Raw genomic sequence first — 7,211 nt, 5'->3', positions numbered from 1 at the left:
GCCCGCGCTTCGCCCCTGAGTCTGAGGGGAAAAGCGCAGCCCCGGGGGGGGCGGAACGGGGATCCCCGCCCGGGAGCCGGCAGCGGGGGCAGGCCGCCGGTTGGGGAGCCGGGGGGGTGAGGCCGGCCCCGCGGGGCCGGTGTGGCGCCGGGGGAAAGAGACGGCAGCTCCTTGAGGGGCACGAAGATCTCGGCGGGGGGGACGGCCCCGCGGCGGCCGGAGGCGCAGGGCAGCCTCCACACGGCCCGGGGGCACTCGGGCGGCCGCGGTGAGAGGAGGGAGCGAGGCCTGCGGTCGGCGGGGGAGGGAGACGAGGGGCCGGGCGAACCGGGCAGCGGGATGAAACCTCCCCTCCCCCGCCGCCGGCCGCTGGCGAACGGCAGGTAGGGCCCGCTGAGCGACAGCTCTCCCCGCCCCCCCGGCGTTGTCATAGGCTGCTCCGCACGCCGATCAGCGATGCGCGCGGCGGAGCCCTGTCTCTCATTGGCGGGCTGTGCCCCGCCCCTCTGGGCACGGGTCAAAAAGGAGGCGAGGGGGCGGGGCTTGAGGCTGAAGAGGCGGGGCGGCGGTGGGGGGCGCGGAGGCTTAGCCCGCGAAGGCGGTCGAGCGGCGGCTGGAGCGGGCGAGCAGCGGCGGCGGCGGCGCGGGATGGGACGGAGCGCGGCGCCAGGTGGGTGCGGGGCCGTGCTCCCGCCTCCCTCAGCCGCGGCGGAGGGGGGGCGGCCGGCCGGTAGCTCTCAGGGGGGTCCGTTCCCCGGGAGCCCCGCGGCCGCCGGGAGGGGCGCTGAGGGGGAGCAGCCGCTTTTTAACGGTCTCTCGCCGCCCGCGGGGATTAATCCCGCCGTTGACCCTGTGGGAGCCCCCTCAGGGCGGCGGCGCCCGTTTCCTCACAGCCGCGGTGAGGGCAGCCGACGGGGCGCTCCGGGGCTTCTTCTTCTCCTCCGGCCCGGGTTGAGCTGCCCGTCCTGGGGCCCTTTCGCCTCAGCCCGGCGCGGGGGAGGAGGGAAGCTTTTGTTTCTCGCCCTCCTGCCGGCCTCGGCCCCTCGCCAGACCCTGGAGCCGCGGGGAGCGTTCCCCCTTCCCCCTTTCGGTCTCGGGTGAGGGTTGTGGAGCCCCCTCCCCGCCCCACTCCCGCGTGGGGGATCGGGGATGAGCCCCCCCCCGGACTTAGGGTGCTCGGGGCTGGGCGCCGCGTTCCCCCGCAGCTCGGTCGGAGCGGTCGCGGGGGAACGCGGCGCCCAGCCCCGAGCACCGCAAATTGGCGGGGGCCTCATCCCCACTCGTGTTTCCCCCGCGAGTGGCCCCAGCACCGCGGCGTCACACCGGCAAGTCTCTTCTGATGTCCGGCGGTCTTGAAGTACTTAAAAATAATCGTCTTTGGCTTTGAAGGGCGCTGGGAGTCCTTGACAGCTCGGGAACTTTTACTCCCCCCCCCCCTTTTTTTTTTCCTACTCGTGTTTTTTGCAGATTAATTGGTTTTTTCCCCACTTATTTAAGTGAGCGTGTCACTGAGAAGAAGCTGGGAGTCTGGGTGAGCGCAGGCGTGTGAAGACAGGGTTTTACTGCAACTGCTGAATGTCTAACGCTAGCTGAAAAGTGGTTAAGAAATGCTTTATCTATTTTCTTTCTTCTTGTTTCTGATACAGTTCAGTAATCACTGCAGATAACTAGCGGGAGAAGGGCTGGTAGTTTTAAGGGTGAGCAACAATCTGTGAAGTGGGGCCAGTACTTGAGTGACGGGTTATTGGATGCAGTTGTGAGATTCCTTGATAGAAAATACTTCAAAGCACAAATGGTTTAGTTTGTGCGCTGTTTGTGCAGGAATGGGAAAAAGCTGTCTAGCTGTGGTTCTTTGTGCCTCTGTTGTAAACTACAGGGAATGAGGGGAAAGTATTCCTATTAGAAAAAGATGGGGGCAGATTATGAAAGCAGCCAGGAACTTCAAGAGACTTAAAATCTGAGGGTGAGAAGGAGGAGGTCTTTTTGCTTTGCATATCATGTAAGACTGTTTTTTTTTTCTTTTTAAGCTTTACTTAGGGAATCAAAGTATTAAGTTTATAGGAGACAAACTGTTGTTTTGACTTTGCCTGATACAATATTTTCCATGGTAGCTAATAGTGTGTGTGCTTGAAGGGAATGAAGTAATGGAATAAGGTTGCAATCCTTATTCTCCAGCATGCTCTCCCATGCTACAGCGATCTGTTGCTTAGATGCTAAGTTGTGTGGCCTCTAATATATGGGGGTTGACATGATACGGAATAATTATGTAGACTAATACCCAAGTTGGAAACCTGTTAGATTAAAGTTACAAGTTACAATGCTTGCAAACTAAAGATTCAAGATTAAACCCTTTATTTGAGCTGTGGAACTGTGCTTTGTTAGGTGTTATGTTCAGTTACAGCTTACTTTTGCCTTTAAGTTCTCATCAGAAAAAAATACATTAAGATGGAAGGACAGTTATCTGCCTACTCTAAAATAAACGCCCCAAGTCATTCTTGCCCAGTAAGAATGTGGCTTTCAGTAAGAAGGATGTTTTATCTGCAGCTCTTCAGCTGAGACCAGGACCAGACCATGCTCCCCTTGAGCAATGTGAAAGCTCTGTTTATTTCCAGGTGAATTTTGGGGATGAGTTGTGCAAAGCAAACTTCTCTTGCTGCTTCCTGGAGGATTAGTTTTGTGTTTGTATTGCTAGCAGCAGTGTGAATGTAGTTGTTAGGTAGTGAACACAGAGGTTTTGTTGTACATGAAATAATATGTAATTGAACCAGTCCTTTCTTCTCCTTTCTTCCATGAGTATTTTCTTCAAATAAAGAAAAATAGAAAACATTTTTTAATCAGATAGATACTAAAATATAGCCTTGATTATGCAGAATAGTTACTGAAATTGTTTGGTCTTTGCTGATCTTCCTATTTGTCTATGGAAGTAATAAAAGATGACTTTATATGTCAGAAATAGAATTGCTTGTGCTTTAAAAGGGGGCATTCATAGCAGGAATAAGTTATTGAGGCTTCATGTTTGATTTATATGGTACAACACATATGACATTTCATAGTTAATAGCAGCATAAACCTGCTTTGTTTTTCACTATATATCTTGTCTGTACAACATACCTCAGGATTATGATTTTAGGAGTAGTAATATAAACTTCTTACAGACCAGGTGCTCTTTGGTGTGACTACTTTAGCTCAGGTTTATTTACTTTATCCTTCAGTGAGAAGGTATGCGCCATATATTTCTCTGAAACAAGAATAACAGTGTCTGTAGGCAATGCTCCTGTATGGAGGAAAGAGGAAGAAAAGCCATTATGTGACGGGTGATAGGAATATTATTTTGAAGTTTCTTATATACAGTGATTAGCAGGACAGGACTTCTGAAAACCAGACCAAACTAGAGCAGATACTTTGGTGAAGAATTCCAGAAAAGCTGATGGTAGCCGAGTGTTTAAGTCACTATATCTGTGTCACCTGTACAGTGAATTAGCTTTCATGCCTTTGCAAGTCTTCTCTTTTTGATTAAACTTTCTGCATGGACAGTTACATCTTGGTGTAATTTGTAGTAATTGGAGTGGGAAAAAGCCTTGAGAGAACTGCATGGAGGACTCATGGTGTAAAAAGATAAATATATGCAGTTAAATCTTTGTTATTTTGAGCCCTCCCATAGCATCATCTTCCAGAGCTCCCTTGACTGTTTTTAGTGAGGAATGAGCAAGAAATGTTGTTGCAGTTAGTTGCAGTCTGCTCTTGCAAGCTTGTCTTTAGTTGGTGTGTACTTGGTATGGTTTTGTAACTGAGCTTGAATCTGATACAGGTTGTATAATATAGCACTTTTTGGCCTTTTTAATTCAATAGTGATATATGGGTTTCTTCCTGTTTCATGTGTGGCTCCAGTTAAAATTCTTCGGGCTTCTTGTGGTTGTTATTGTGACTCCTTTTTATTTTATTTTTTGCTTGCATAGGATATTGAGCTACAGGCTGCGTATCAGGTGAATTGCACTACTAGCCTAAGTTACTAGCCAGGCTATGCGTGTCCAGTGGGCTATGACACTAAGTGTTGTGAATTACATCAACATTGGAAAGATACTAATTTAAAGTACTGATGGGGAGAAGTTGCTCTTATCAGACTCATTTCTTAGTTCTCTAATCTTAAAGTCATTCAGTATATGAAGATCATTAATAGGATCAGATGACTAATAAATGTCTTTGTGGTACATATAACTGCACATTGCCTTCAGAAGCTTCCTTGTACAAGGAACACTACAGGTCACAGATAGTAACTACTTATTCCCTTAAAAGAACAGATAAAGAGGTAGAGGGTGAGTATTAACTTCTCCGTATGGAAGACTTGCAGAATACCTTTAATGCAAGAAAATAAGTTGCTCTACTAAGAATTAAATTGAGGCATCTTGAGCCTTAGCTCTGTAGCAGAACTGCTATAACAGATTTTCTCCTGAGAACTCAGGCTGCCTTTAGAGGTAATAATGAAAACAACCTGAAGTTACACCAGATTTATTTGTTCAACTTTAACCTGTAAGTGCTTTCCTTCACACTTACTGTTATTTAGATCTAACTGTACAGAAGTCAGCCTCTTGTAAAAGCTGTTGAAATGTTGCACTGGGGTGTTTTTTAACTGGAAAAGCACTGTTGTTTTTCACCCCTCTCTGAAAACTCTGATAACTGAAATATTTTTAGCTGCTAATAGATGTTGTTTCTTTTTCCTCTGCCAAAAGGGGAAACAAAACATTTGGGAAGAAGTTAAGAAATTTGTGTGTAGAAACAGCTGGAGATCAAAATGGAAGTCTTAGTGCTCATTTAGGCTGTAAAACTAGGAGCTTATCTGGTTTAATTTCTTTATTTTTGGCAGGTGAGATAGCTAGAGAATTGTTGTTGAAGGCTTGTTAATATAGTAAGCATTTGTTGGATTTGCTTCTTTGTTTTTTTTTAAAAATGAATCCAAACTTATTTGTGGTAGGGATTTATAGGTGTTCTGAATTTCAACACATTACTAATTAGTTTTTCCTTTCGCATACTGAAGTAATCTGCCATTAAAGTAATGGTGTTTGCTGGGTCCAGAATTGATTGCTGTGTGTGTTTGGGATTATTTTGTTTTTTGGTGGATCTCTCCATTTAGCAAAATTTTAGTTACTCTCTTTTTCAAGATTCTTGGAGCTCCTTCCTGCCTTTTGGTTACAAATATAATCTCCTTATTCCTATAGAGATTTGGTAGCCAAATATGGTGATGGGGACAATGTGTGTTTCTATTAAGCATAGAACATCTTTATGCCAAATGTATTTAATATTTTATTTTTGAATATTCATTATACTTGTGCTACTCAAAGGCATGTTTCAACACTGAGTTAATAATCTTTTGTATTTTAAAATATATATTTTAGAAGCAGAAAAATTGAGAGTTATTCAGGTTGAACTTGACTGATGTCTGTGTTTGTTTTGAACAGACATCAGTCTATAATGAAAACAATAAAGCAAAATATTTCCCCATCACTTGTATACTCTCAAACAGATTATACTTAATGTGTAGGTTTTCTTCTAAACATTTGTAACTGCAAACTTCCTTGCAAGAGCGTTTTGGTAAGAAGTACTGGAAAGAACTGATGCAGACTGAGTGCTGAGTTAAGAGAATTGGCTAAGCATTAGTGAGCATAATAATGTAACTGAAATAAGTGTCTTGGACATGGCTGGCAGGCAGATATTTTTGCTTTAGTTTTTGAATTAATCTTGCGTTCTGTAGATGCTTTGGTTTTATAATATTATTCAGAATATGATGCAACCTTTAAAATGCTGGTAAGTGACATAAGTAAAGTATGTATAGATATCAGTGGTAATTTGAATCTGTTCAGAACTCATATTTTACAGTCATCATAATTGATATAAATAGAAGTAGTCTATGCTAAGGCAGTTGTAACTTCCATTAATCTGTCAAAACCAGAATTTTTGATTGACTTAAATGTATTTTTCTCCAGGACAAGAAAAAATGAGGTTTTCAAATGTTGTGCACAGTATTACAGCCTGGCATGTTTTCTCCAGTTCCATAAATCAAAACTCTATTTCACTGTTTCTTTGGCATGAGCTTTTATTGCACATCCCTGTTGTTGAAATCTGCCCAACATAGAAACTATAGAATAATTTCATATGGTAAAACTCTATCAAGCATTGCTTGTTTACACAGCAATATGCACAGATAAATTCACATTGATGAAAAATATTTATCATTATTAATTTTGAATGAGACAGACTTTTTGGAGGCTTATGGGATGGTTATGTTTCTTCCTGTGCTGGTGTAAAAGCATAGTTAAGGTTTGTTTGGCTCTTATAACTATTCATTAATGTGTTTTGGGGGTTGTTTTTTGGTACCTCAATATGCATTTGCTTTAGAGTTCTGTATGTATTATGGTGATTCTCAAGTCCTCTGTCAGCCTTTTGTTTGCTGATAGAACTTTAAAACTAGGAAGGAAAGTTTAAATCATAAATAGTGAAAATGCTGTTTAATGCATGATCTAAATTGACTTGATAAAATATTCAAGTGCTGCTAGCAATCACAATTTTTCAGACATTGGAAATTTTACATAAGCTTGTTATTTGATACTTTTTCATTAGGTAAAGTATGCTGAAATACTCTGCTGTCATTCAGCCTTTTCTAACTCTTTTTCTGTTGAGATGTTCTTGAAATTGGCTCCTTCAGTCTTTCTAGGGTAATGTTGTTGTGTATTCAGGTGCCTGGCTTGTCTATGAGCACATATAACTATTTCATTTATATTTAAGCCGTTTGCTGAACAGTTAAATACTAAAATGGGGTGGTGTTTGGGCTGGGGCTGTGCTAGTAAGGTGTAGAGGCTACTGCATCTTGTTGAGTTGAAGTGCTCTATTTGGATGACCCTGCGCAACGGCTGCTGCCTGTATCTTCCTGTTGGGTTACCTGAGTGGAAGCCCTAATTTTTTTAGGGGCATGTCTCTTAATACTGAACACTTACTGTTTTACCAGTAATATGTTAGAGATTCCTCATTCAGGAAACACTTGTATCTCCTTGTTAGGAATTGAGATGATTTTTTATTTTTCTTGGAATGCTGTTATTTGCTACTTCTGCTCATATTTGCCTATGTTCTTTTTTATTGTCTTGTCTTCTAGGTTACTAGGTAATTAGTTGGACCTTAGCATACAGTAATATTCTGGATTAAATTAGTGTGCTTTCTTCATG

The 7,211-nt window shown here is 43.6% G+C and overlaps 1 protein-coding gene across 2 annotated transcripts in view; it reads left to right on the top strand.

Annotated features, from left to right (window-relative positions):
• The first annotated feature begins 564 nt into the window (after positions 1–564).
• WASF3 (WASP family member 3) overlaps positions 565–7,211 on the top strand; it is a 74,888-nt gene continuing 68,241 nt past the window's right edge. For both annotated transcript variants that reach the window (XM_075050695.1, XM_075050694.1), the window contains exon 1: positions 565–670. The gene's annotated coding sequence lies outside the window, so the exon portion shown is untranslated. The remainder of the gene's footprint in view (positions 671–7,211) is intronic.

Source organism: Buteo buteo, chromosome 18, assembly GCF_964188355.1.
Source record: "Buteo buteo chromosome 18, bButBut1.hap1.1, whole genome shotgun sequence".
In the NCBI taxonomy this organism is placed as follows: Eukaryota; Metazoa; Chordata; class Aves; order Accipitriformes; family Accipitridae; genus Buteo; species Buteo buteo.
The sequence above is the reverse complement of the archived record's forward strand: the minus strand, read 5'-3'. Positions and strand labels throughout refer to the sequence as shown.